Source organism: Equus caballus, chromosome 19 (assembly GCF_041296265.1).
Source record: "Equus caballus isolate H_3958 breed thoroughbred chromosome 19, TB-T2T, whole genome shotgun sequence".
NCBI classification, from domain to species: Eukaryota; Metazoa; Chordata; class Mammalia; order Perissodactyla; family Equidae; genus Equus; species Equus caballus.
The window spans coordinates 59,145,394-59,172,563 of NC_091702.1; the positions used below are offsets into that span (position 1 = coordinate 59,145,394).

At 42.6% G+C, this 27,170-nt stretch overlaps 1 long non-coding RNA gene across 3 annotated transcripts in view; it reads right to left on the reverse strand.

Annotated features, from left to right (window-relative positions):
- Positions 1-6,744: 6,744 nt before the first annotated feature.
- The window catches only part of LOC111769107 (uncharacterized), a 64,634-nt gene continuing 44,208 nt past the window's right edge, over positions 6,745-27,170 (reverse strand). The window contains exons 3-6 of one of the 3 annotated variants that reach the window (XR_011428860.1): positions 26,226-26,506; positions 24,903-24,958; positions 9,766-9,958; positions 6,745-7,143 (exon numbers count right to left, since the gene is read on the reverse strand). This is a non-coding gene — a long non-coding RNA (uncharacterized lncRNA). Of the gene's footprint in view, positions 7,144-9,765; positions 9,959-24,438; positions 24,959-26,225; positions 26,507-27,170 lie in introns of those variants that run through there. The other 2 variants (XR_002801877.2, XR_002801879.2) reach the window with 2 other exon arrangements.

Sequence of the window (27,170 nt, forward strand, 5' to 3'; positions counted from 1 at the left end):
GTGACAAATCACAGACGTGCTTGGAGGAAATGCAGACTCCAACATAATGAAGACTCAGACCACAGGGAATTCTCAGACCGAGACACGCCGGCGGGGCCCTGCCTCTAATCAAAAAGCCCATTTTCCCTGGCTGCAGAGAAACAGACAATTTAGGATTGAAGTCAGAGCTTTACTTGGTTTCTCTTCTGATTCCCTTCACAGCTGGCGGCCTGTGGTTTAATCCTAAAGGTGCCCAAGTAGATCCACAGCCTGTTCATCTTCCCCTGAAAGGTCAGGAAGCAGCCCAAGGTCATGGACTTGATGCTCCACAGGAGGCCTGACCAGAGATGTGGCCGCAAGGAAGATAAGCCGGGGTGCTGAGTCACCAGCTGGGCTGGCATTAGCCCGGGGTGGAGGAGCTGACTGCCTGGACACGTGACGGCAGTGGGGGTTGGCTTAGGGTGAGTACAGCAGTGTGCCAGGACTGCCATACCAAAGTACCACAAACTGCGTGGCTTACAACAACAGACGCTTATTGCCGCACAGTTCTGGAGTCTGGAAATCTGAAATCAAGGTGTCAGCAGGGTCAGGCTCCCTCTGAGACCTGTGGAGGACTTAGCTCTGGCGTGGGTCGGCAGTCTTAGGCGTTCCTTGGTTTGCAGACGCGTCACTCCACTCTCTGCCTCTGACATCACATGGCCCCCTCCCTGTGTGTCCTCACGCCGTCTCCCTCTGTGCGTGTCTCTGCGTCTCTCCTCTCTTTATAAAGACCAGTCACACTGGATCGGGGAACTCGCCCTCCTCCACTACGATCTCATCTTCACCTCATTACATCTGCAAAGACCCCATTTCTGAAGAGGGTCACATTCACAGGTTCCAGGGATTAGAACTTCAGCTTATCTTTGGGGGACACAATTTAATTCAGAACAAGTGGTGAGAGAGGGGGACCCAGTGGACCCTGAGAGGACCAACTGCTTTCTGCCCCCTGCAGTAACACCGCAGTGCTACCATGTAGTGCTGGGCAGCTTAGGAGGAAAAAACTTCCCTCTGCTCTGTTTTGCCAGCAATTGGCCCTGGACATCAGCCTTTACATGTGGAAGCCAAGAGAAACATCATGCAACTGTGTAATCTCAAATCAGACTGCAGCATTGCCTCCATCCCCATGCCTGTCGGCGAGTTGGGGCAGTTGGTCCTGCAGGCCAGGGCCTGCGTTCTCTCTTCCTCCAAGAGTCGCAGGACACAAACTGGTCCCCTCGGTCAGAACACCGTCACCTAAGTAGACCCTAACTATTTCTTGCTGATGTGGAAACATGAAAGCAGTTCAGAATGAGTAACAAAGGGTGTCCTGTCCTACCTTTCAACAGGCAGAGTGAGCAACAGATGCTTGGGCACCCAGCTAGGAATAGGCCTTGTTCAGGCACCACTCCAGGGTTCTCTGCACACTCTGGGCACCTGAATTTTTATTGTAACAATGGTTGGTGGCGGCAGCAGTGGGGCAAAGGGTGGTCAACTCAGCTCAAATACTTCCCCTTTGTGATAGCTCAAGATGCTCTTTACCCTGGTACTCAATGAAAATAATAAAAAGGAGAAGTGAGACTTATTGAACTAGAACAATGAAATGAATTATCCACACTTCACTAAATGCACAAACTGTAAATGACACAGCCTCATATCCTTGGTGTATCTCTGATGCTTCCTATTAGAAGGGTCCTGGCCTTCCAAATATTTGAAGGAGACCCTAGGTCCCTCTTCTTCAGCCCCTTTTCAATATTGCTTAAGAATTTGGCTTCCTGGAAGGCTAGTGGCTCTTTTGTAGAGGAGAAATATATAGGAATATATTCAAGAAATGAGTCATTGGTCTTGAGCAAAGTAGAGAAGAGAGGATGTCCCAGGAGGAGGTAATGAAAGGACTGAATAGGTTTTTGCATTCCCAGGAGGAATAGTAATATTAAAATTCTGTGTAGATGGACAAAGACACCCACTGAGGAAATGGGACAAGGAAGGGAAGACCAGGACCACTCACAGGAGACGTGGGCTGGGGGAAAGACGTCCATGTGCATCAGGAGAGGAGACTTCTAGGGAGGAGGAAATGGAATCTATAATCAACTTTATATTTCTATCTTTTGGGCCTAGAATGCTGGGACATGGTTCTGTTTTCCACAGTTGATAAATTGATCTGTGCAATACAAGTTGAACTTGAACAAGTGGAGTTATGAAGCTTTGGACTGCCTTTGCCGTCGAGCTGTCCCTGGTGGTGAGATTTCCCCAATTCAAAGTAGACTAACATTGCATGGCAGTGCAGCACCAACCCTCCATCTAAGACCCCCTGTGTTTGAATCCTGTCTCTGCCATTGACTAGCTACATGACTCGGGTCAAATGTAATTATCTTATCTGTTCCTTAGTCACAAAGGACTCACCTATAAAATGGGGATAAAAATAGTACCTACTGCAAAGTGTTGTTGTAAAATTGAATTCGTCTGTAGAAAACAGAACAGCACCTGGAACATAGTAAAGAGGAAGTGTTAGTTATAAGAAAAAGTAATCAGCCAAGATTGCCTTTGGGGTCTGACTCTGTTCTTGTTTTGGTTTGAGGTCTGATTCTGCATTTGCCTTCTCATCCTTTTCTACATGTTCTACTTGTCCATGTTTCCCAATATTCCACCAAAATTCGTGCTGAATGAGTCAAGTCCTTACCAGAGGGATGAGTCAAATGTCAGAGAATGTGCCTGTATTTGTTCACAGTTCAGGATTATCAAGTCTTTTTTTTTTTTTTTTTTCGTGTTCCCCTGTATCCAGCTATTTCTGTTTCCATGTGCTAGTGCACAGATTTGGGCAAATTTTGTGTCTTCAGTACGGAGTCTTTTCTCAAGTTCTTCCAAATGTCTGCTTGTGGCTTCCTGGGAATGCTTTTTCTCACTTTCCCTGCTTTGGTGGGATGCGTTTGTGGACTCTTCTAGCTTTTGGTGGGAAGAGAAAAAATTCCAGGATGAATTCAACCTAAAAGCCTCCTCAGCACTTAGAAGTCATTTCCCCTATGTATTCTTTCCATATTGCCCCATTTTTGTCACTATCCTCTTCCTCTCTTTCCTTTCCCACTTACCCCACCGCCCTATCCATCTCTCAGCTCTTTCAGTGTAATAAAAATGTCCACTGACAGCAGGGCCAAAACCGTTACTGTTTGAAGAGTTTGTGTCCACTGGTTTGTGCTTCAAATACACTATGATTTGATGAGGCTATATCTACCCCCGAACATCACCTGTTTTAGCTTCTCCCAGAGTCTGAAATTTCCATGGATAAACCCCTTTCTCTGGTTGAAGGCCTTTTCTCCCCAAGACTCCTGCAAAAATGCAAATATCTTCCTAGGAGAGGTAACTCACTGGCAACGTCCCCTCGGTTTGTCAGATTCCCACTTGCTACAGTGTGGCAGCAGGGTCCCAAGGCACCACGCTAGTCTGTGAAGGAGGGAGAGGTAGGATGTGATAAGAAGAAAAGTCCTCCCATCCAGCAGGCTCCATGCAGCCAAAGGAGTGGGCTGCAGAGGTCCTGGCCACGGATGGTCTACAGTGCTGGGGCCATGGCAGTATTCAGCCATCAGATGTGAGGAGGGGGGCGGACGGTTCCAAAGGGTGAATTGGGAAACACCAAGGACACACGCAATTCGTTGGCAAAGAGCTGCCACCGTGAGAAATACTGTTTAGTTTTGGTTTTAATTTCTAAAAGGCATCCTTTATGTTTTAGGGACTTTCTATTTTTTTTACAACTTGGAAGAACATGTTTTCACTAAGGAACGCCATGCCAAAGATGACATTACTCAGGATGTGAATGTGGATGTGCTTCAGAGCCTTTGCTTGCTTTTAGAACCCAGAGATGGCACAGCCCCAGGGCTCCAGAGCTTCCTTTCTTGCTGGTGTGATTCTTTTCTCTTCCTGATTTCTCCTTCCTGTTGATGTTCTCCCTGGCCTTAAGGCTCTTCCTTCTGCACAGAGCACCCCTAGATGGTTGGTTCTCTGTATCCTTCCTAATAAGACTTGTTTAAACCCAAAATTTTATTATTGTGCATTTTGAATTCTACTTTTATTAAAATGAAGCCAACTATAAAACAGCAAGTTATTTCACGTTATGGGGCTAATGTGAAATACAAGTGGACACAGAATAATTAAACAAATACGACATAATCCCTTTTTAAATCCTCTAACAGATTTTGTAGATCTCTGCTTTAGGGTAATTTGAGGAGTCCCCCTGCCCCCTTTTCTCTTCTATTTAAAAGAAAGCAGCAGGGCAGAGTGGGAAAACCACGACCCAGACAAACATGAACTTGAACCAGTTCTGCCTCTCGGGTGAAGTGTGGCTGGATAAGCCTCGTAAGCTCTCTCTGAGCCGCACCCACCCAGCGTGGCTAGAAATTGCTATGTTGCAGAGTCTCAAGGATTGGAAGTAATTCTTAAATGCTAAGGTTGTTTTGCAGACTAAAGAAATTAATGGATGTTAGGTAATTAGCAAAGTGCCCGGCACTTAGCAGAAGCTCTGTAAATGTCATGTATTCTTATTAATATTGTTAAGAAAATTATCAGATACAAGGAAGAGAACTAGAGATGAAAAAAATCTAAGCCAGACAATGGAATATTATTCAGTGCTAAAAATAAATGAGTTTATCAAGCCATGAAAAGACAGAGAGGAAACTTAAACACAAATTACTGAGTGAAAGAAGCCAATGTGAAAAGGCTATATTCCGTATGAGTCCAACTACAAGACATTCTGGAAAAGGCAAAGCTGTGGAGACAGTAAGATCAGGGTTGCCAGGGCTTGGGGGCGGAGAGACAGGGGGGTGAATAGGAAAAGCACAGAGGATTTTTAGGGAGTGAAACTACTCTATACGATACTATAATAATGGATGCATGCAATTATACTTTGTTCAAACCCATAGAATGGGAAATGCCAAGAGTGAACCCTAAGGTAAACTATGGGCTTTGGGCGATTATGACGTGTCAATGTAGACAATGGTTCATCACTTGTAACAAATGTATCACTCTGGTGGGGGATGTTGATAACCGGGGAGGCGGCTGTGCATGTATTGGAGCAGGAGGCATGTGGGAAATCTCTGTACCTCTCTCTCAATTTTGATGTCAACCTAAACTGTTCTAAAAAAATTATCTTAAAAAAAAATTAAGCCAGACAAGGAACAGAGAAGAAACATTGAGCAGGGAGAGGAAAAGTTGTATTCTATCCTGCCTTGAGTTAAGGTTCTGACTTTCACAAGTCTGGGCATCCAGCAGTGAAAGGAAGATGAGGGCCGCCTGAGGCAGGGAAGATGCAGCTTGGAGGAAAATGTCGAGAGGAGAGGAGAGATCACAGGCTTTCAAGCAGCCACAGTAAAACAGCGTTTGGTAATAGCTTGAAAATGGCCATCATCATAAAAGCATACAAACAAGAAAGTGGAGAAGGATTCACTCTTTTAAAGTCACTGTCAATAACATTTATTTTTTATCTGATTATGAAAGTAGGATATGTTCATATTGAAAAATTGGAATATACAGAAAACACAGACTAAAATGAAAATAATCTGTAACACAGAGAGGACCATTCAACTTTTAGGGTAAATCCCTGTAGTCTTTTAAATATATATATTTAACAGTTTTTCTTCTACAAAAAGATAGCATACCTACCTTTTCACTTAATTATGTGTGAACATTGTCCCACGTCATTAAATATTCTTCTAGCCTATCTTTTAAAAAAAGTGTTATCGAAATTTTCAAACATATAGAAATGTAGAGGCTAGAATAATGAACCCCCATGTACCCATCATCCAAATTCAACAATTAACAACTCATGGCCAATTTTCTTTCTTCCATACACTGTCCACATCTCCTACCAGACCCTTGGATTCTCCTGAAGCAAATCCCAGACACCATGAGATTTCATCTGTAAATATTTTAGTATGTATGTATCTCTAGTAGACATGGGATTCTTGAGAAATATAATTACAATAACATTATCACACTTAAAAAATTAGTAATAATTCTTTAATATCATCATATTGCATTGTGTTTACTTTTTCCTGGTTGTCATATTATATTTTAACTGTTTGAATCAGGATCAGATTTGGGTTATGTGAGAAACCAGGCAAAAACCCTGACTTTGGATTGGAAATACTAATATGAACTCACGATGTATTTTTATCTAAAATCAAAATACATTTTTTAAAACTCTGTACACTAAAAAGGCCTAGAAACAATGACTAACCCAGTTGCAAAGAACACTTCTAGTGCCAAGATTATAGACTCTAAATACCATTTTCCACCAAAAGAAGCTAGTTCCTTGGAGAAATGTCAGATTCCAGGTCTGGGGCAGAAAATGAACAGGACGAACCTGAAATATCTCATACCAGAAAGCAAAGACAGGGTGCAAGACCGCGAGGATCATGGTCAAGGGAGTCAGGAACTTGAATAGGCTCCCAATGGTCGACGATGCGATCATTTAACAAAGCTAGCATCCATAAGGATAACGTCAATAGATTGAAATGTGTCAAATATATATAAATCCATGAGTTCACAAGGACACCCCCACTTCAAAGTACTCATGAGTCTCTTTGAAAGACAGGAGCAACTTTATTTTAATAATAAGCAATTAAAGAGAAAGCATCAAGTGTTCATCTTGCCTTTCCTTTACAAACTGTAGCTTAAGACAAATAGTTAAAGAGAAGTTCCTCTTTATACACTATCCCAGCTCATAAAGATAGAAAAAATGGTAGGATTAAAACAGCACCATTTTGTAGCCCTTCTGATTTAATGACTCCATCGCCAAAGAACAAACACACAAAAATAGACTATGTAACAACTATTTGTTTGTAATTATTCATCTCCTCTCCAACTTGCTGTGATGTCCTGGCAGATCCGCATTGACTGTGAACTTGGCCGCGAGACTGCCTTTAAATAATGGAATGGGAGCAAACCTGACATATGCCACCTCCAACATTTGCTGCAACAGAAGCAAATGCCTGTGTGTGGTTTGTCTCTGCCCTCCTTGAGCTTCTGTCCTCAACCATGGAAACGGCAAGCACCAGATAATGACTGCTTCCTTGTCCTGAGTGCCGGAATGAGAAGACATGTAGAAAAGACCAGAACACAAGCCACAGCCTGTGGGAGGGAAGAGCTGACCTGCAAACCCTGTGAGCGAGAAACAGCATTAGTCATAGTGAGCCCCTGAGATCTGGAGAGTTTGCTAGTGAAATAGTTTTGCCGAAAATATCAAAACTGACACTGAGCAAGTTTCCATACTCAGCAATGACAAGAAATGCAAGGGACAGGGCAACATGTTAAGTGACATTGTAGGAGTTTACTCCTCAAAGTCCAGACTGTGAGGAACTCTACAAGACAAACCTCCAGTTTCTTTGGAAAAAAATCATAGAGAATAAAAAGGAAATGAAGGAGAAAACTACAGATAAAAATGGACTTAGAAAACATTCAGCCAATTGCATTATATACCATAATTTTAATTTAATCAAGAACATCTGATGGACACCCCTAGATCCAAGAGTGGGCAAGGGGGTAACTATTTGCAGGCGGAGGCTACAGGGTTGTGGACAGAATTTGCTTGTAGGCTGGGTGCTCACACACATGCCTCCTTGGCCCCTTGTGGTGGGATGGGGTTGACAGTGAGAAGAGAAGAGGAGTGAGCCAGAGATTTTATTACAGTCCTACGAACGTTAGAGGTTTGCCAGCTTCGTCTAAAGAACTCACAAGATGGTCTTCCACAGGTAATAGGAGCCAAGGGAGAGCTTTTGAACATGGCTGTGCCTTGAGGAGAGCAAGGTTTAGAAGTTGAGTTTATCAGCAGACCGATGAGGATGGGAAGGGAGACAGCTCAGCTCAGGGGCTCTTGCAATAATATGGACAAAAAGTATTGACAGCTGGGATGGGGATGGAAACAGAAATACAGGAAAATTCAAACAACATTAAATTGTATGGTGACAGAATCTCCACATATGAAGAATTACAGTATTGCTCAGACATTTCCAAGACATAAATGATGAAGGTAACTATATCCAAGAATCCATTTTAAAATTTTGGATGTTGTCCCTACATATGGTTTCAAAGGAGGAAAGTTGGGGGAGAAGTGAAAGCGTTGCATCGGGAGAGAGGACCCAGGGAGATGGCGACAACAGGGGCACTTTAACAGCTGGATGGACACGTTGGTAAGAGAAAGCTAACTGTGAAATTACAGTGATGGAAAAAAGGAAAATTTCAGCAAAAGAGATGGAAGGCAGATGGGGGTACTATGAAATTAAAGAAGGAGGCGGGTTGGTTATTAATAGCTCTTCTTCTGTTATAACTCCAAAATACGTGCGCTTAAAGGATGAATAGAATGTAATTGATTTGAAATAGGAGACCATTAAAGCTCGGAAATATGGAAACATGAGAAATGATCCTGAATTAAATGTATTTAAAATGGTTTTTAGGGTTTTCTTTGGTCCATATAAGTCACCTTAACAAAACAGTTTAATAGAAAATTTTGAAAAAATAATCATTGAACTCTTTGGAAGAAAATATCCCTGCCGATTCAAGGCAAACTATGTGGCTAAAAATTGTTGCAGAGCTCCAAAAGGCAGCTCTTGCCTCGGGATGGGTTCTGATCTTTGTTGTACAGAGGGTGTTCATGTGGTCGACACTGGAGCTCCCTACCTGTCCCAAGTCAGGTTTCCTCGATGCAGACCCTGAGATGGGCGATGCGACCAACGGCTATTGTCGAGAGAAGAGGACAGCCAGAAGTTGTCACTAGCCAGCATGGCCGCTTCAGGGGAATAGCAGTGTCAGCCCATAGGGCAGATCTGGGGGGCTTCCAGAGCATCCTCTACGCCACCTCACCACCTTCCACCCAGGGACACCTCAGATGACCACAAATAATGTGATTTCGTCAAAATCAAAACTGAAAGACAGTGAGGCAGCTTAGCGCAGAGAAAAGAATCCCTTTGAGGAAGGTGGTGGCCCTGGACAGAGGTTTCTCTCCCACCAAAGCCCTGAGATTTAGGACAAGTTCCTCAGCCCCTCAAAGCTTGTTTCTTCATTCATAAGACTGGAAAAATAAAGATGCCTATTTTGAGTCATAGTAGAAGATAGATAAGATATACATAGAAAATATATTTATATATGATATACTAGTGAATCATATGTTCATTTTTTTATATGAACAGAAAAAGGTCTGGGATGCTGTCTGCTGAAGTTAACAGTAAGCTCCCCATGAGTGAGGGGTATTGTGGGTAGTTGCAGGGGGAGGACATCAGCGAGGTATGGAGCACAGACTTCAGAGCCAGACTGCCTTTGGACTTGGGGAAAGTGTGTAACCTCTCTGTGCCTCAGTTTCCTTATTTCTAGAATGAGGGTAGGTAAAAACCCACCTCAGAAGGTTGCTTTGAGGACTAAACAACGAGACATACAAAATCGTCTATGATAGCGTCCAGCACGTGGTAAGGGCAATATAATTGTTAGATATTTATATTGCTTTCCTTTGCTTATTCCTGCTTTCTAATTTTTCTACAGTGATTAAATGTTGGTTTTACAACATGAAAATGTATAAAACCTAAAAAAAGGGTCTTTATAAGAGATAAACTGCTAATAAACGGCAGACATTTTAATTTCTATTCTGAATGGAAATAAAATAGTTAAAACTGTTAAAACAATACATCAAACAACAATGACCGTGGCTTTCTCCTGCTCCATTCAAAATAACATAAAAGTTCTTAGGATTGAGGTTTACAGATTTCCCTGAGCTCTTGCTGCTATTATCTTTACCTGGCCCTTTGCGCAGCAGCGGGCCCCTGACGTGCTGCGCTGCATCCTGCTTTGTTCACAGCCAACTCTGTGTAGATGCAATGTCGGTATTTCAGCCGTCAGTGGTGGGGGTAATGTTGCTTAGCTGTCCAAGCTGTGCAGGGCATTTTTTTTTTCTGAGAGTATGAAAAGGTAACAGCCGCTGCCTCACTCCCTGTAGACAAAAGAATACAAAACGAATAAATCCTCAGCAGCTCCTGAAAGAGTCTGAGCCCCTGGACAATAAAGCTCTCCTGAGACGAGACAGCTTCATCACAGCCTTCTGCTGCCATGGCCACGCACACACAGCATGTTCGTTCTCCACATCCTGCGCATCTCTTGCCTATGGGGTAGGTTGAGGACGACCAATTGCTGTTTTATCAAGAATATTCAGGTGGCTGAGCAACGCCAATACTGAAGAAATTTATTATTTGAATTGTTCGATTCCCCAGGAAGTTTCCTCTTACTGCTCAGGAGGAACAAGGAAATGGCAGTGCACCACACCCCCCACACCCCCCCACAAACATGCTTTAGGTCAAATTATCATCAAGGAGCCAGTAGGATACCTCTTAAAATGGGCTGCTGCAATCACACTTTCAATCCTGGCACTACATTTTGCAGGTAATTGCAAGCCAGGGGCAAGCCACAAATATCATTAAATACAGACATTATCGTTCCTGACGCCCACGAGCGCCATCATAATAATGAGCTACCAATATACTCAGAATCCCAGATCACACGGACTATACATTTCACGAGAACTTTTAAAGATCAGGGTAATGGAGGAATTCTCCAGGCTCTAACATTTCTTTGGAGACTAGATGAATTCAGAGGGAGAACATTAATTGAGGTAAAACAAAAATAGTGATGGATTCATTCTAAATTTAGAGAACAGAAAGGCTTCTCTTTTTTAGTTCAGCTCCTTTCCTCCAAGGTTTCTTTCTGTCTTTCTCCAGGGAGTCTATTATTAGCATGACTCCCTAGACCTAATTGGCAAACAGAAATAAATAAATCATGGGCATCCGCCCAAGCATTTTGAGGGAATTTATAGCTGGAATGTGTACATATTGATCAAAACGGGCACCCTGCCATTGTTGATGAGGACCCTGGCAGGCAGACCTTGGAAAACGGAGCAAAATTATAGTACCATAAACTGTAGGCTCGCTAAACGTTTCGGCACATATCGCAAATAAAGCAATACAGCTTCCGTCAGAGGAAATTATTCCTGATGGAGCCACCAGATTGCTCTGAGATATTAGGCATGAAAATATGAGATGCTAGGGAACTCACTTTATTTCCATATTTTAAAACCTTCAGCAAGTTTTTATTTCCAAGACGGCTTAAAATAATGCAGCCTGAGGTGGAGTGGGAACCCATGAAGGGGACTGTTTTGTTAAGAAACACACATTTTGAGACAGAAATCAAAGTTTAGGGGCAAATGAGTGCTTCTCTGGATAAAGAAGCATAAGCAGCAGGGCCTCCAAGAAAAATCCATTTAGCATATTTTATAAATGCTCAGGAAGAGGGAATACAAAAAAAAGAATACCTGCAGGTATAAAGACATTAGATGGTCTTAGGGCAGTTTAATGGTATTCGAAAGGAAACAGTCAACTCTGTGTGGTACGTTATGTGACATTTGAGCTTCAGGATGGCCAACTCAAGAGGAAATACTTTTAAGAAAAAAGAGAACAAAAATTACCTATAAAATTATAGACTCTGACATGATCTGTCCAAATAGTGAATAATCAGTGTCTCCTATGTGCAACGTACGTGTATGCAAATTCTGGAGAGGGAGGAAGTTGCATTATAAAGTATCCCAAAGTCATGGGACCAATGCTTGCTAAAGTCAGAAAGGAAAATAAGCTCTGGTTATCATTACAATGCACATTAGAAGCAAAGTGGCAAATATTCTTCAACCTTGGCACAAAATCATGTTGTGTGCACATCTGGAAAAGTGCTTCAATTCTGGAATCAAGAAAAGCAGTGAAGCCACTGAGAAAGGAAAGTCAGCTAGAAGGATGGAGGCCTGATTCCCACGGAAGGAGAGACATACATCTCACACATCAAGCTAAGAGGAAATGGACACTCATTCAGTGAAATTCCAAGGGGTATTGAAAGGGTCCGTACGGCCATAATCTCTATCCTTCCTCTCTTCTGTAAACATTCTTAATAATGTATATATCTTACATTTCCAATTTTGATTTCGCCACTTCCGTTTCACTCTTCAATTATTTAATCAAGTATCTGCACTCGTGGCTCCAGAGAAATAACTCTTTCTAAAGGAATTAACAATTTCCTAACTCCAAATCCAATCGAGAATTTTTTCTTCTCATTTACTTCATCTTTCTCCCTTGGCCATTCTCTTCTTGACTTTCTCTCCTCCCACAGCTCCTATATTCCCCCCTCCCTAGCTTTCTCTCTGCCTCTCTGACTATTTCTTGTCACTTCACTGGCTCTTCTCCCTCTACTTGCCCCTTCAATTAGGTTATCCTTGCCTATTCTCAAGCTACACGCCTACCCATGGTCTTACCCATGCCAAGGCTTCAATTATAACCTATTCTCTAATTATTTCCCAAGTCCTCCCTTCTCCCCACCATCTCTCCCCTGAGCTCTAGATCCATATTTTTAGGTGTCCACTGGGCATCGCAGCTGATTGTCCCTTACAAATCCAAAGACAACATGCCTAGAATCAAACTCAAGCTTCTCCCTGCACCCCTAATCTACTCCTCCTCAATCTCTGTCCCAGTGAATGGAACCAGTGCCAGAGCCCTTACTGGCACACACTGGGTCTTGGGTGAATTACAAAAAGGCCCCTTTCCCCAGGCTGGTTCAGCCCTATACCAGAGTGGACAGTGGAGCTCAGGAAAGACTTTTGCCTTCACATCCCCTTTGCTGGGTGTCTTTGTGTAGTGTACAGACTACTCAATAGTTTGCAGGAGGTAGTTCTGCCATCTCCTTGCCACTCAAACTTGGAATCTCAGAGTCATCATCTCTATAACTACTCAGGCATGGAGTTCTGTACATTTTCTCTCAGAAACATCTGTACTATACGAGAAATATTTTTGCTTAATATACTTTCTCTCAAGTCATACAATTTTTTTTTAATTACCAAGGCTAAATTTCTTTCTTATTTGTTGAAATAAATAAGCATCAACAGAATTTCTGACATTTTTATCCAAGTCTGTCTGGGCTACTATAACAAAACACCACAGACTGACTAGAATAAGCAGCAAACATTTATTTCTTCCAGCTCCAGAGGCTGGAAGTCTGAGATCAGGGTTCAGCATGGTCGGGTTCTTGGTAAGGACCTTCTTCCAGGCTGCCAACTGCTGATTTCTCATTATATCCTCACATGGCACAAAGAGAGCAGAAGCAAGGTCATTCATGGCTTTTATAAGGGCACTATTCCCATTCATGAGGGCTCCACCTTTACGACCTTGTCTGATCCTGATTACCTCCCAAAGTCCCCATCTCCTAATGCCATCACTTTGGGGTAGGGTTTAAAATATATGAATTTGAGGGGAACATAAACATTCAGTTCAGAACATTTTTCTTTCTTTAGTACAGTAGACCACTCATTAGAGTAGAGTATTGTCCCCCTTGAAGACTACTGGTAATAAAGTGCAAACTCCACAGCATAATGTATAAGACCTGTAACAACTGGCCACAAAATGCCTTTCCAGCCCCACACTTCATTCCTCCATTCTTGCTCCACCCAGAGCACAGGGCTTGGTCTTTCTTGGATGGATCCACGTAGCTTCCTACTTCTATGCATTGCACATGCCGTGATTCTGTCTAGAATCTCTTTACCCCTCCTTTCCCCAGAGCACTGGTCCTCATCTTTCAAGGCTTAGCTCAAAGGTTATTTATTCTGTCAAACTTCCTCCAGTCCTTCTCCCACCCTGTCCCACCCCCCACTACCCAGGGAAGTGTGCCCACCTCCCCCTGCCATGACCCCATAGCTCCTTCTCCATGAAATACGTACAATAACCCTCTCACGCTAGTTGGTTAGTTAGTTTTTTACATACTTTCTCCCCCATTAGATTTTACTCTCTCTGAGATAGAGACCGTCTTATTCATCTTTGTATACCAAAGGCTTAAGATCATTTGACACGTTGTAGGTGCTTTGTGTAGGTTGAATGAGTAGGTGAATAAATGCAATGAAGTTCTCTTCAAATACACTGGGCTGCCTCAGGAAGCAGACAGTTCCCTTTCCCTGTGTCCGAGCAGAGGCTGGTAGAAGGAATTCAAACATCCAGTAGACACGTAGTCTAGATGTGCTTTAACACCTGTGAACGACATGTGTGTGCTAACAAGCCACTTCCAACTCCAAAATGTCATGTCACCCTCCAGTGGGACAACTTCAGTGTCTGTAGAAAGTACTGAGGTCCTATAAGTCTTGCTACTTAATTTTACCAGGCACTAAGTGTACTAAAAAATACTTCTATCTTCTAATTCTATTGTTCATTCCTGTAGTGGTTTTAAAATATGTAGACAAATTTTTTACTACTCTTCCCTTTAAGAGGTAGAGCCTAATTCCTCCCTCCTTGAATGTGGGCTGGAATTTCTGACTTGCTTCTAGAAAGTAAAATCGGTGGAGCTAGTGGTGTGAGACTTTGGAGTCTAGAAGTTGAGATCATAAAAGGCACTATGGCTTTCTCCTCACTCACTTACGCCCTTGTGGACTGCTTGCTCTGGAGGAGGCTAGCTGGCCTGTGAGGACATTCAAGTTCCCTACAGAGAAGCTCATGTGCTGTGGAACTGTGGAATCTTGCCATGGCCTGTGAATGTGCCATCTTGGAAACAGACCCTCAAGCCCCAGTCAAGCCTTCGGATGACTGCAGCCCTAGAACATCTTGACTACAGCCTGGTGAGAGACCCTGAGCCAAACCATCCAACTAAAAAGCTCTTAGATTCCCAACCTCGGAAACCCTGTGAGATAAAAATATTAGTTGTTTTAAGCTGCTAAACTTTGGGGTAATTTGTTAGACAGCAAAAGGTAACTAATATATGCATTGACTTTCTTTGTTTTGAACGACTCCCAGTATATTAGAAATAGGCTCTCCTTTCTCTCTGCAATCCTCTGAAAAAGAAAACTTTAAGGCCAAAAAAAAAAAAGGAAATATTTTCCAAGGCAGGAGGTAAATTCAGGGCACTCATTAACCCATGAGGTGTAATAGAGTGAGTGTGTTCTTAGGTTCAAGAAGCACTTAGCTATGTTTAGGGATGATATTCATTTCTTCATAGGTCACTTAAAGGCACCTATTGTGTCAGTGCCTGTGCCTGATGATGGCAGAATCTTACTTGGTTATTAAGGAAAATGACTTATGCTTGAGGGAGGCATCTGTAGCCCTCTGAGTTTGATGTTATGGCAGACACCCCTGCCCTCCTTCCAACCACACCAGAGAGGCCCTCTGGGAGAGGAGCTGGGCTGTGAAGTACGGAACTAGGAGCGGATTAATTATGCCCTCGTAGGTAAGGGCTTGGAGTTGATCACTCACTGACTCCTAAATGATAAGCCCACGGATTTTATCTCCACAGCATCGAGTGAACCTCTTCTCACTTGCAGAGACTGAGCGTTCCCCTCCACGGAGCACCACAGACATGAAAGGGAGAGGGGCAGATCACAGAACATCAATTTAGTCAGAAACCTAGCACTCATCATGCTTTTCCCAGCCAGAAACTTTTAGACACTTTAACAGGAAACTTGTGGCACAGATGGAAAATGAATTTCATCTCAGTTAAGCAGAGTAAATGAGGGGGGGGAAAAACCCTCAAAGATCAAAAAGCCGCGTAAGAGATACTCTAAGGATCCAGATTACATAAATGCTTGCAAGCCCTGAGTGTTTTCATACAGTGCTCTTAAGAAACCTGCAATTAAGGTGTTGCAGGTTTTCCTTAAACACACATGCACACAGACACTCGCCAGGAAATCAGGCCCCTCTCATAAAGGAACGGCAGTATGCGTGTGGAAGGTGTCTGTGCCCCGGGAAGTCACTGTTCTGCTCGTGGAAATGCAGCCCGCCTCAAGTCAAGTCAATCTAACCTGTGGAAAGATATAATTTGCTGGACCATTGAGAGCTCGAAGACAGCAACACTCTCCAGGAGCCTGCCACTTCTCCTGCAAATTCCAAACAAAGATGTATGAAAAATCCCGCCACTGAGCGGGAAGTGTGTTTTCTTATCTATAGCCAAGGAGGGCATTTCCATGACATGCCTGTCATTGCCTAACAAGGTACACATGTGTGCTGCACACCTGCAGCCTTTCTGGAATCAAGCCATGGTGCCTTGGCTTGGCTGGCTTTCCTAAAGGGCACAAATACAACGATCACATTTCAGCGCGGCCAATGCCACGGCCAGTGCGGACTCACGGTTAAAGCGTTGGAATAATTTAGACCCACTGTCATCTGAAAAAGCAATCCAAATCGTATTAAACTTTAGAAACCGAGATTCAACCAGAAAAGAGTGATATGGGTAGACGCAGAATTTCATATCATTTCTTTAGGATGGTGGTTCTCAAAATGTGTGCCCTGGACCAGCAGCATCGACACCAGCAGGAGGAACTTGTTAGCAATGAAAATTCTCAGGCCCCACCCTAGACCTCCTGAAGCAAAACTCTGGGAACAGGACCCAGTGTTTTAACAAGCCCTGGGTATCTGCATGTAGGGTAAAGATTGGGAACCAGCGCTCTAGAGGTGGAGTTCTGACCCCATTCTGTGGTTGGTGATAGACTAACACAAGTGGAGAGGAGAACCCATTTGGTTGTTCCCAAACATTCTGTTTCTGCACATTCAGATGAGACTGTAGGGCTTCTTGTCTTCTCTAACTCGTTTCAGGAGACAGGGTTAAAACATGAAAACACCTCCCCCTCCGTGTTAGGCTGATTGCTGCCGTCATGTTTGTGAGGCTGGCATCCGCCACTCTTAAACTTCCTAAAGATGCCTCCTAACCGAGGCTAGCTCACCGCGTTTTGTAAGGAGTGATACTTTCCTAGACGTGAGGGACCGACAGGCACTGCTCTTGTGTGTTGATGTTAGGGCACCGTGTTTTCGCGGTGAGAGTACACAACGGCCCATGTACAGAAAATTCTGTCCAGCAACGACAACCGCTTCCAGGCATCACAGAACAGCACTAGGTTCAGGGCAGAGACAGGTGGAGGACTGAGATACGACGGCGTCTTTCCTTCCTGTCACTCAAACGTCACTTAGAAAACTGGAGCTTCTTTCAGAATTAAAGGGAGGAGGACCCATGGCTTCCACTTAAATAAAATAGCCTCTCAATTCAGGGCTCTCATAGCAATTAAGCTAATGTTAGTAGAGTGCTTCTGGACTTACAAATGCAAAGAGCTAAATAACGGCACAGGTAGTATTATTATAAGCAATGGGATGCAAAAGTGTCACGACATGCAAAAGCCACAAATCCAATCTCTCATTGTTTTCCTTGACATGCTGACTCGGTTCCACAGGTGTCATTAGTCCCAGGAAGCTGACCTGTAATTTCTTTAATCATAACCAGCCAGTATTAGAGCTCCAAAGGGGGGACTTTTTTTTCTTCTAATGTTTAGTGAAAGAGATTTATACAATCATGTTTTTTTATATAACGGTAATCAGAAAATGAATAAAAATGTGGTTCTGAGATCTTTTGAGATGCCATACAATTTAACACATAACTGTCGTTGTGTTTTTCAGTAGGTTATTTTTCCAAGAGAATATTCCAGAACTTCTTGTGATGGTAATGATTAGGAATGTATAGGAATATCTGTTGAGCAGCTCTGTAAATGCGGGAGTGAGAGAGGACCCCAGACTAGAACAGAGGCTCTCAGGGATGCCTTCCAGCCCTAATTCCATAAAAGGTTCTCAGCCACCTCAAAGATATCATTGTCCCACTATTCCTACAACAGGCCTAGAAGACAGAGCAGTATTTACAACTCCTGGCCCGACTCTCCCAGCAGCATTATGATTTCTGTAAACGCTGCCACATAATGCCTAAAACTTTAGGCATTTCAGTAAATCCCTCACTGTAGCCTCATGTGGTAGATCAGAGGTCCAGTAGTTTCCAAAAGTGTCTCTATGTCCGTCCTGTTCCCATGCAGTGGTAACATTACTATTTAACTAACGCAACAGTTATTCTCAGCCCCTATGTTCCCTCCCCTACCTTCCACGATAGAGGCTGAAAAAGTGAGATTATCTGATTTCCCAGATTCCCTTTCAGCTAGGGGTAAATAAACACATGACCCAGATCTTGCTAATGAGCCAAAAAGAGGCTTCTGGAAAAGCTTTTATTCCCGGTGGTATAAAAGAGGCAAAAGCCTTTTGCTTCTCCACCCATTTCTTCTTGCTTAAAATGCTAGTGTTGGGACGTTATGCCCAGACTGTGGTGGCAATCACATGACCTTGAGGGGGCAAGTTGAGGATAGAAGTGAGTCTGCTGAGGATGATGAAGTGAAAGGAGGGAAAGAACTTGCATCTCTCGGGGTGTAACTGAGTCACCAGATCAAACCTGGAATCGGAAACCTGGAACCCATTGGTATGTAAAATAATCCAATGTCTTCAGTAAGATCTCATCAGATGAGGGCCAGCCCCAGTGGCCTAATGGTTGAGTTCAGTGACCTCCACTTCAGCAGCCTGGGTTTGGTTCCCAGGTGTGGACCTATACCACTCGTCTGTCAGTGGCCATGCTGTGGTAGCAGCTCACATGCAAAAAAACAAAGAGGGAGATTGAGAATGATGTTAGCTCAGGGCTAATCTTCCTGAGCAAGAAAAAAAAAAAAAGATCTCATCAGATGAGTTGTTCAGTATTTGCAGCCTAGGTCATTTCTTGTTGAAATATATACCATAGGTCAGAAACTGTGTTTTAATTCTTGGTTTAGAACATATCAATGTACTATGGCTAATCAACAAGTCATCTCAAAATTTCCTTTGGAATAACTTCCAAATATGCTCCTTTCTCTCCATTCATGTTGTCACCTTACTTGATATGTGGATCAAAACCTGTTGTTAGGGGCTGATGTTTGTTTCTCCCCGAATTTGTAAGCTGAAGCTCTATCCCCCAATGCAATAGAAATGGAGATGGGCCCTTTGGGAGGCAGAAGAGGTCATGAGGGTGGGGCCTTGGTCTGATGGGATCAGTGCCCTTATAAGATGAGACGCCAGAGAGCTTGTGTGCTGCTCACTCTGCGCCACATGAAGACACAGCAAGAGGGCAGCCAGGAAAGAGTCCTAACCAGAAACCAAGCATGCTGGCACCCTGACCTCAGATTTCCAGCCTCCAGAACTATGAGAAAGTAAATTTCTATTGTCGAAGCCACCCAGCGTATGGTATTCTGTTGTGGCGGCCTGAGCAGACCAATAGACCTGTTTCGGCCTGGGAGTCTTTTTATGTTTACTATTGATTTTTATTTTAGAGACGTTACAGACAACCAATTAAGAGAAAATAAAATAATATTTGTTGATCGATTTGTATGCATCAGAAGCTTTAATTCTAAACTTCCCTGTAAGTAATAAAATTGTTATTGTTGTTGTTTATTATTATTGTTATCACAGATGAGGAGACTGAAGTCCAGAAATGTTGAGCAATAATATGTCCACAGGGTCTCTAAGGAAGGTCAGAGGCGGGATGAGCCCCACGCTCTGTCTGCGGCAACGACTCTGCTCCGTCCTCCTCACCCAAACCCTCTTCCTCCACATTCTTAGAGAATTTGGCGTGTCCCGTGCATGAAAGTGTTTACATATCGTCTTTCAGAGTAGGCATTTGTGTATAAGAAAATTGTGTACGTGATCATTGACAAGATAATAAATACACAGTCAGAAGGCTATTGGTTTACATTCCTTCCTCCCGTCCACAGTTGGAGCCCAGGAAGCCAGCGACTTCGGATGCGAGAAATTAGGGGTCTGCACCCTGAGGTCCAACACCCTGAGAGCCTGATGCTTAAGGAGGGACCTAAAGTCCTGTTATGGGAAGTGCAAGTTTATAGCCGTTACTCTGAGTTAGGGTTTTTTTTTTTTTTTTAACAAAAGTGTATTAAAATAAAGATCAATGGGACCTTTGATTTTAAAAATTATGAAATAAAACCTTAATGGATGACTACAGTAAAAAGTTGGGGATAAAATATTTTACAAAATTAGGTTATTTTCTCATCATTAGAAAATGATAGGGTATAGAATAATACGTTTTTAAATAAGATTGTGAGTAGAAATTTGTCATGTTATAGATTATATAAAACTCTTGGTGCACTAAGGACATTTCACAAATATTAACTGTTATTATCACTTATAAAAATACCAAGGATAAGGAGCCGGCCCTGGGGCACAGGGGCTAAGTTCGCATGTTCTGCTTCGGCAGCCCTGGGTTTTGAGGGTTTGGATCCCAGGTGCGGACCTACACACTGCTCATCAAGCCATGCTGTGGCGGCATCCCACATATAAAATAGAGGAAGAATGGCACAGATGTTAGCTCAGGTTCAATCTTCCTAGCCAAAAAACAAACAAACAAACAAACAAACCCAGTGATGAGATCATTAGACATATGGTCCAATCTAAATTCTAAAAAAAAACTAGCTAATGCAAAAGCAGCATACCAGGAAGTTACCTCAAAATTATGTATCTGCTAAGCTAATCTAGAAGCCTTAATGTATATTTAAATATATATATTTATAATATATTTATACGTAAATAACAACCGGGCTTGAATAAGATAAAAACTCAAAATATCTTTTATCTCATTCTTTAAAAAACCATTGGTATCATTTTAGGTGGGTGAAAATATAATAAAGCAGTGAAAAACAATACCTTCAACTTGAACACTCTGGTGCTTTTTTAAAAACCACCTAGTCCACGTTCCGACTGTCTAAAAGTAAAAATGATTTAGGAGCAAGAAGGTTTGAAACAATCTTTAAGACAAGCAGTATATAAAAACAATTATGGGGGTAACATGTTCTATGCTATGTGGGGAAAGGTATATAAAAATGTCAAAATACCAGCAATAAAAAGACTATAAACTTCATCCTCATGGCCCGTCAGGAAATGAAAGATTCTTGTACAGGCTGTGCTTTGAGCACGTGGAAGTGCTCTGTGAGTTAAAGGCATCGTACGATCAGGTCGTTACTACCTCCCAGAAAGGGTGCAGGGGAGAAAGTGTACACAACATAAAAGTGGCTGTTTATAACTTTCTTTCCATTCCTTTGTACTCAGGGCTTCCACAGGGAAGTAAAAGGTACGCGGGGTTTGCGCTCATGCTCCGGACAGAAATCTAATGCAGTCACACACGCCGGTCCTCCTCCATCGAGTCTCCTGCACTGACTCCCACTCTTGCTACTGTGCCCCCTCCCTTGGTGTGGTTCCAAGGCTGCTCACTGTGGCCCGCACCTGTGTCTGCCTTCCGGAAAGCCCCCTTTCATCTCTCCACTCTCTCACCCTGTCCTTCCCTACAGCATTTACCTGCTCTGAACTCCACTCCCCAGAGTCTTGCAAGGTAACTTGCCAATTGGATAAACAATCCGAGCTAAAACGTTGCTCACTGATAAATGGCACAGTATGTTATCCAACCTGGAAGACATTTCGTTTCAATGCTTTATGCCAGAAGAAGAGGGCATAGATGTTTCTGGCAAGGCCAATAGAGGAAAACCCTGCGGGCCTTTAAAATTTCTCCAAATAGACCTTTTAAGCTATATTCCTAAGCCCTCCCTAACCCCACGAAGACTTAGATCGTCAGTCTCAGTCCCTAGTTCCGCCAAGGAAGTCTCATCAATCACCAGATCTTATATCCCAAGATCTCCCTACCTTAGAGATGCCTTCATATATATTTCATGTATATATACGTGCCTATTTACATACATATAACATATATAATCAGTATATATTAATTCAAAGATTAACAAATTGAGTCTTCGGATTTGAGGAGAAATTTTATTGTATTTGTCTTCTCCGGCCGCTTAACTAATTACCACGAACATGTGACTTAAAACCCCATCCACTGCTTAGCTCACAGCTCCACAGGTCAGAAGACTGGACAGGTTCGACGGAGTTCTCTGCGTAGGTTCAAAGCCTGAATCAAAGTGTCAGTCTGATGGGGCTCTTATTGGGGGCCTCTGGGGAAGAATTGCTTCCAAATGCATTCAGATTGTTGGCAGAATTCAGTTCTTTGTGGTGACAGGGCTAAGGTCCCCCCTTCCTTGGTGGCTTCACTTAGGGACAGCATCAGTTCCTAGAGGCCCTCTCAGGTCCTTGCTCTGAGGTTCCCTCCATCTTGACAACAGCTTCCTTCACATTCACTTCCTCTCAGGCTTCCAATCTCCCCGACTCCTCCTTTGGCCACCAGCCAGAGAAAACTCCCCACTTTTAAAGGGCTGTGTGATGACGGGAGTCCAGCTGGGTAACCTGCCTATCTCAACGTCAACTGATTATCAACCCTAGTTACATCTGGGAAATCCATTTTTGCCATGCAAGGTAACATCATAATATGAGTAACACCAGTGGGCACAGCTCATAGGAGCCATCTTGGAATTCTGTCAATCACAGTAATCTTTTAGAAATGTGCTTAAAATGCTTGTATAGCAGTCTTCTTTTTTTGCCCTTTTTTATAGGTGATTTATGTAGATGTCTTAGCTGTCTCGATAGAAAGATAATTCCTTAAGGTAGAGAAGATGTTTCCTTTCTCAGTAAGTTACTTTGGAAGACAGATATCTGAGACAAATAAAAAAATAAAATATAAAGAGAATGCTGAATTTACGTCTAATCAGACAGCAAAGAGATTGGCAATTTTGGTAGGCGATTCAGAGTTCTGTCTATGGAAATCAATAAAAAGTTGAAAATTTAGGTAAGGATAAACTTGAAAGGAACACAAATGACACACATGATCCATTGGACTGGAAAACTAAATTTGATCCCAGTTGAAAACTGCAAGCTTGGAGTCTGCTGGGGATGAAGCCGCTAAAACCTGACTGTGAGAAGACACACAGAAGGCGTGACCCCATGGCTAAGGCAGCACCATCATTGAAGTGGTACCTGGATGCTGTTCCCAAGCCACATTCCTTATCCTGACCTGGACCAGTAACCTTCTCATGGTCCTAACCTTTACCCAAGCAAGCACAGCAGGCTCTCTCTCTTTTTCTCCAGCTTTATAATTGACAAATAAAATCATGTGCATTTAAAGTGTACAATGTGATAATTCAATATACATATATTTTGTGGAATGATCCCCACCATCAGGGTAATTAACACATCCATCACCTCATGTAGTTATGTTTTTTCTCTTTTTGGTGAGAATGCGAGGATCTATTCTCGTTGCAAATTTCAAGTCTACAATACAGTGCTATTCGCCATAGTCACCATGCTGTATGTTAGATCCCCAGAACTTATTTGTCTTGTAACTGAGGGCCTGTCCCCTTTGACCAGCTCATCACCTCATTTCCTGACCTCCCAGCCCCTGGGAACCACCCCTCTGTTCTCAGTGTCTATGAGTTTGGCATTCTTTTAGATTCCACATATAAATGAGATCATACAGTGTTTGTCTTTCTCTGTCGCACACAGCAGGCTCTTGATGGCAGTCTGCTCCCTTCAGTAGGGTAACTGAGTGTGCCGTTCCAGGAAGGTAGAAATTCAAATAGAGATGATCCTTTTGTGTAAGCTGTTTCATAGTTATTGTCCTGCTTTGTATAGGCTTTATCTGTTTTAAGATGTTTGAAACGGATAAGAGAGTCTGCTTTAGTAAATTTATAAATCTGATTTATTAAATTCACGAGAGTTTTACAAAGATCACAACTATCTTGCATGTTAGATTTGTCAGTTTGCCTTATTACGTGTTTGAAATATTTGAGAGAATCAGTTTATCAAATTGGCAATGATAGTTTGAAATGTCTAAGAAAATCTAGTTAATACAGTTTCTAAACAGTGTTAACATTTAAGAGATTTAATCCATCAAATTTATAAGTTAATTGTGCATTAATTAGGTAGCAAATAAAGTTAAGTGTTTAAAATTGTAACAATTTTATTTGCAAATAGTAATAAGATTTATAGGTTAAAAGTAAAAACATAAAACTAGGTTATAAAATTTATACCTTTTATAAATGGAATATTAACACAAACACAAGGAACTATAAATATTACCTTCTGTGTAAAAAAAGCACCTTTTGGGCCTAAAAACTCAGTTACCATTATTAAACACTGAAGAACAACATGGCAGCAATGGAGATCAATCCTAGTAGCTCCCATTTATTATGTACCAACTACGTGCCAGTTCTGTCACAGATGCTGAGTTTGTTCATATATTTGTTTTTGAAGATAAGAGATAATATAAATTGGGGGCTGGCCCAATGGTGCAGCGGTTATGTTTGCATGTTCCGCTTCTCGGCCAAGGAGGGTTCGCTGGTTCTGATCCCGGTGCGGACATGGCACCGCTTGGCAAAAGCCATGCTGTGGTAGGCGTCCCACATATAAAGTAGAGGAAGATGGGCATGGATGTTAGCTCAGGGCCAGTCTTCCTCAGCAAAAAGAGGAGGATTGGCAGTAGTGAGCTCAGGGCTATCTTCCTCAAAAAAAAAAAAAAAAAAAAGAGAGCTAATATAAATTACCTTGCTCCTTAAGTGTGTTGACTTCTTAAATCTAAAAATATTTATTTCACATACTAGTTGGAATTCCTTTGGTCACAAGTAACAGAAACTGAAGTCCAACTGTTTTAATAATAATAATAACAGCAAGAAGAAGAAAGGGATTTAGCGGTTCAAGCAATTTAAGAAGTCCAGAGATAGAGGACGTGCACCACTTGGATCTTCCTCCAAAAAGAACAAACTGTCCAACTGTGAGGGAGCAGGTAACCGACCGCCACCAGTTACTGGACGTTCGGGGTCCTCCACAGCCTTGAGCTGAGACCACATTCTTTCCGGACAGCCCTGGTCCATAGCACAGCAGGAGTACCAGGGGCTGAGTTTCTGCCCAATGTGAGACTCTTCCAACAAGCAACCTTTGCTCTGAAGCTCCCTGTTGGGTCAGCCGAGACTGCAAAATCTGCATCAGAGTCGAGGCTCTCCTGCCCAATCCTCCCCCTTGGCTCAGCCCCTGCATCCAGGGCTAAAGACTTTCACTCCCCAATACGCTTCTTCCACCTTCATCTTTCACTGGACTTACCCCCAACAAATCTCGGGCACTGGTAATTCCATCTCCATGTCTGCTTTCCGGAGGACCTGAATGGACATTTGGGCAAAACTTGGTCCAGAGTTTAATGATGCCACAGGGCCCACTTTCTCTCTGTCTCTCTACTCTGCTTTCCCCAGTGGCAGAATTTCACTACAGCTGTCATTCTTCATGATAGCACCGAGCCACAGGCATCAACTGGAGCTAACTTCCTCCTCACTCACAACCAGTGGAAGAAAGGAGCATCTTTTTCTAGCATTCATGAGAGAGAATGATTCTCTTTTCCAGGTGCTACTCATCAAACATCACCTTTCTATCCCTTTGACACAATTTGAGTCAGAATCCTATCCCAACCACCATGACTAGGGCACGTCCCTAGAGCCGCTGTGAGATCAATTCCAACTGATCCACAAGGCTGGGAAGCACTGGGTCCCATTAGAAAGGAGAGAGAGAATGAATGCTGGGGAGGCAACCACTGCATTTCCTTGGGAAGCTTATTTTAATGTAATTTCTTTAAAAAAAAATTAAACAGTTCATATTACCCACAGAATTAAAATTTTGAAATTGACTCTTACTGTTATCCACTGGTTTACGCGTCTGACCTAACGTGACACCACAGTCAAGCCTGGCTGCCTAAAATACTTACTTTTATGAACACCACCTATGCAGGACCCTTATTCTACAATTACCAGGGGAACCACTCTTTTGCACAATTAATAAATTCTTTCTGTTTTCTTTTCACTGATTTGGAGCCCCAGACCGTTATGTAGTTTTCCTATTTTCCTCTGGAGCTAAACATATGCCCCAATTTACTTTACTCTTCAAGAATATTTCATGTCTTTTGGCTATTTGCAGCTACTTTATAAAAATGGGCACATATCAGATAGGCTCTTCATTCCAGATCAAAAAGTTAAGCATCCAGGGCCAGCCCAGTGGCGTAGTATTTAAGTTCATGTGCTCTGCTTCAGTGGCCTGGGGTTTGTGGATTTGGATCCCGGGTGTGAACCTATATACCACTCATCAAGCCATGCTGTGATAGCGCCCCACATACAAAATAGAGGAAGATCAGCATGGATATTAGCTCAGGGACAGTCTTCCTCACTTAAAAAAAAAAAGGGTAGGCATCATTCAACACTACCCAACATCACACCACAGAATTAGTCCCATGAGGACCCCGCTGCTACCAACAATGGGCATAGACACTGGAGCATAAGCTGCTAATAATGCAGGCAGCGGAGGCCAAAAGCTGCCTTTGGAACTGTGGCCTCTGCAGCTTCTGGAAGCTAGATGTCCTGTCTCCTCTGCTCCCAGACTTACCAGAGTAGATTTCTTAGAGTTCTTCCTTCTTCAAGTCAGTGGGTTCCCATTAAAACAGGAGCCAGTGCATCTGATTAACAGAGCCTACACCCTGGTGCTGGCTGCAACGGTGGGCAGAGAGTTTCTGTTGATTTAAGCTTCTAGATTGGGGGGCGAGCTCTGCCTCACAAGGCGGACAATTCCAGATGCTGGGTCCCTTGCATTTGTTTTTGTTCTGCGAGAGTCTCCTAGTGTGTGATCATCAGAAGGACTTGATGAGAGTTTTCCTTGGTACCTAAATTCTAAGAGAAAAGGATACACTAGTACTCAAATGACACTAGGCGAGTCAAGTGTCAGTCACCACTGTCAACAATCCCATTCAACCTGGTCTTCTTTGGGAAAGCTGGTTACCATATTAATAATAACATTTGCATTCCCTTTCAGTTTTTGTTGGTAAGACAAAAATACATTGCCTTTATTAATGCTAAACCCAGACTTTATAGAGAGTGCTTGCCACTATTATCTCACCATTCCTATGAACATTCGTCACGGAAAGATTAAATTCAACCCAGCAAATATTTATTCAGCTTCTAATAAAGGCAAGACTTTGTGCTAGGCATTGAGGGATGACATATTTGTCTTAAATTGTCACTGGTGACTACTTAGTTGTTATTTTCATTCCTTCATCATAGAAGAATTGGGTATTAACTATTCATGATCTACTTTTATATTTCACTGTCAATTTCCCATTATTTCCGATTCTACAGAAGAGCTCCACAATCTCCACAATACATTTTTAGAGGTTAATCTCAACAATTTCTCTCTTGCTCATATTATGAATATCACTTTGGAATCCAAGCAATATATATTTGAATATAAAACACAACTGTTAAAGATGTTAACTATTCATACAGTAAATTTATTACTATTGTTATTGTGACAAAAGAACGTTAGAAGTTCCCAAAT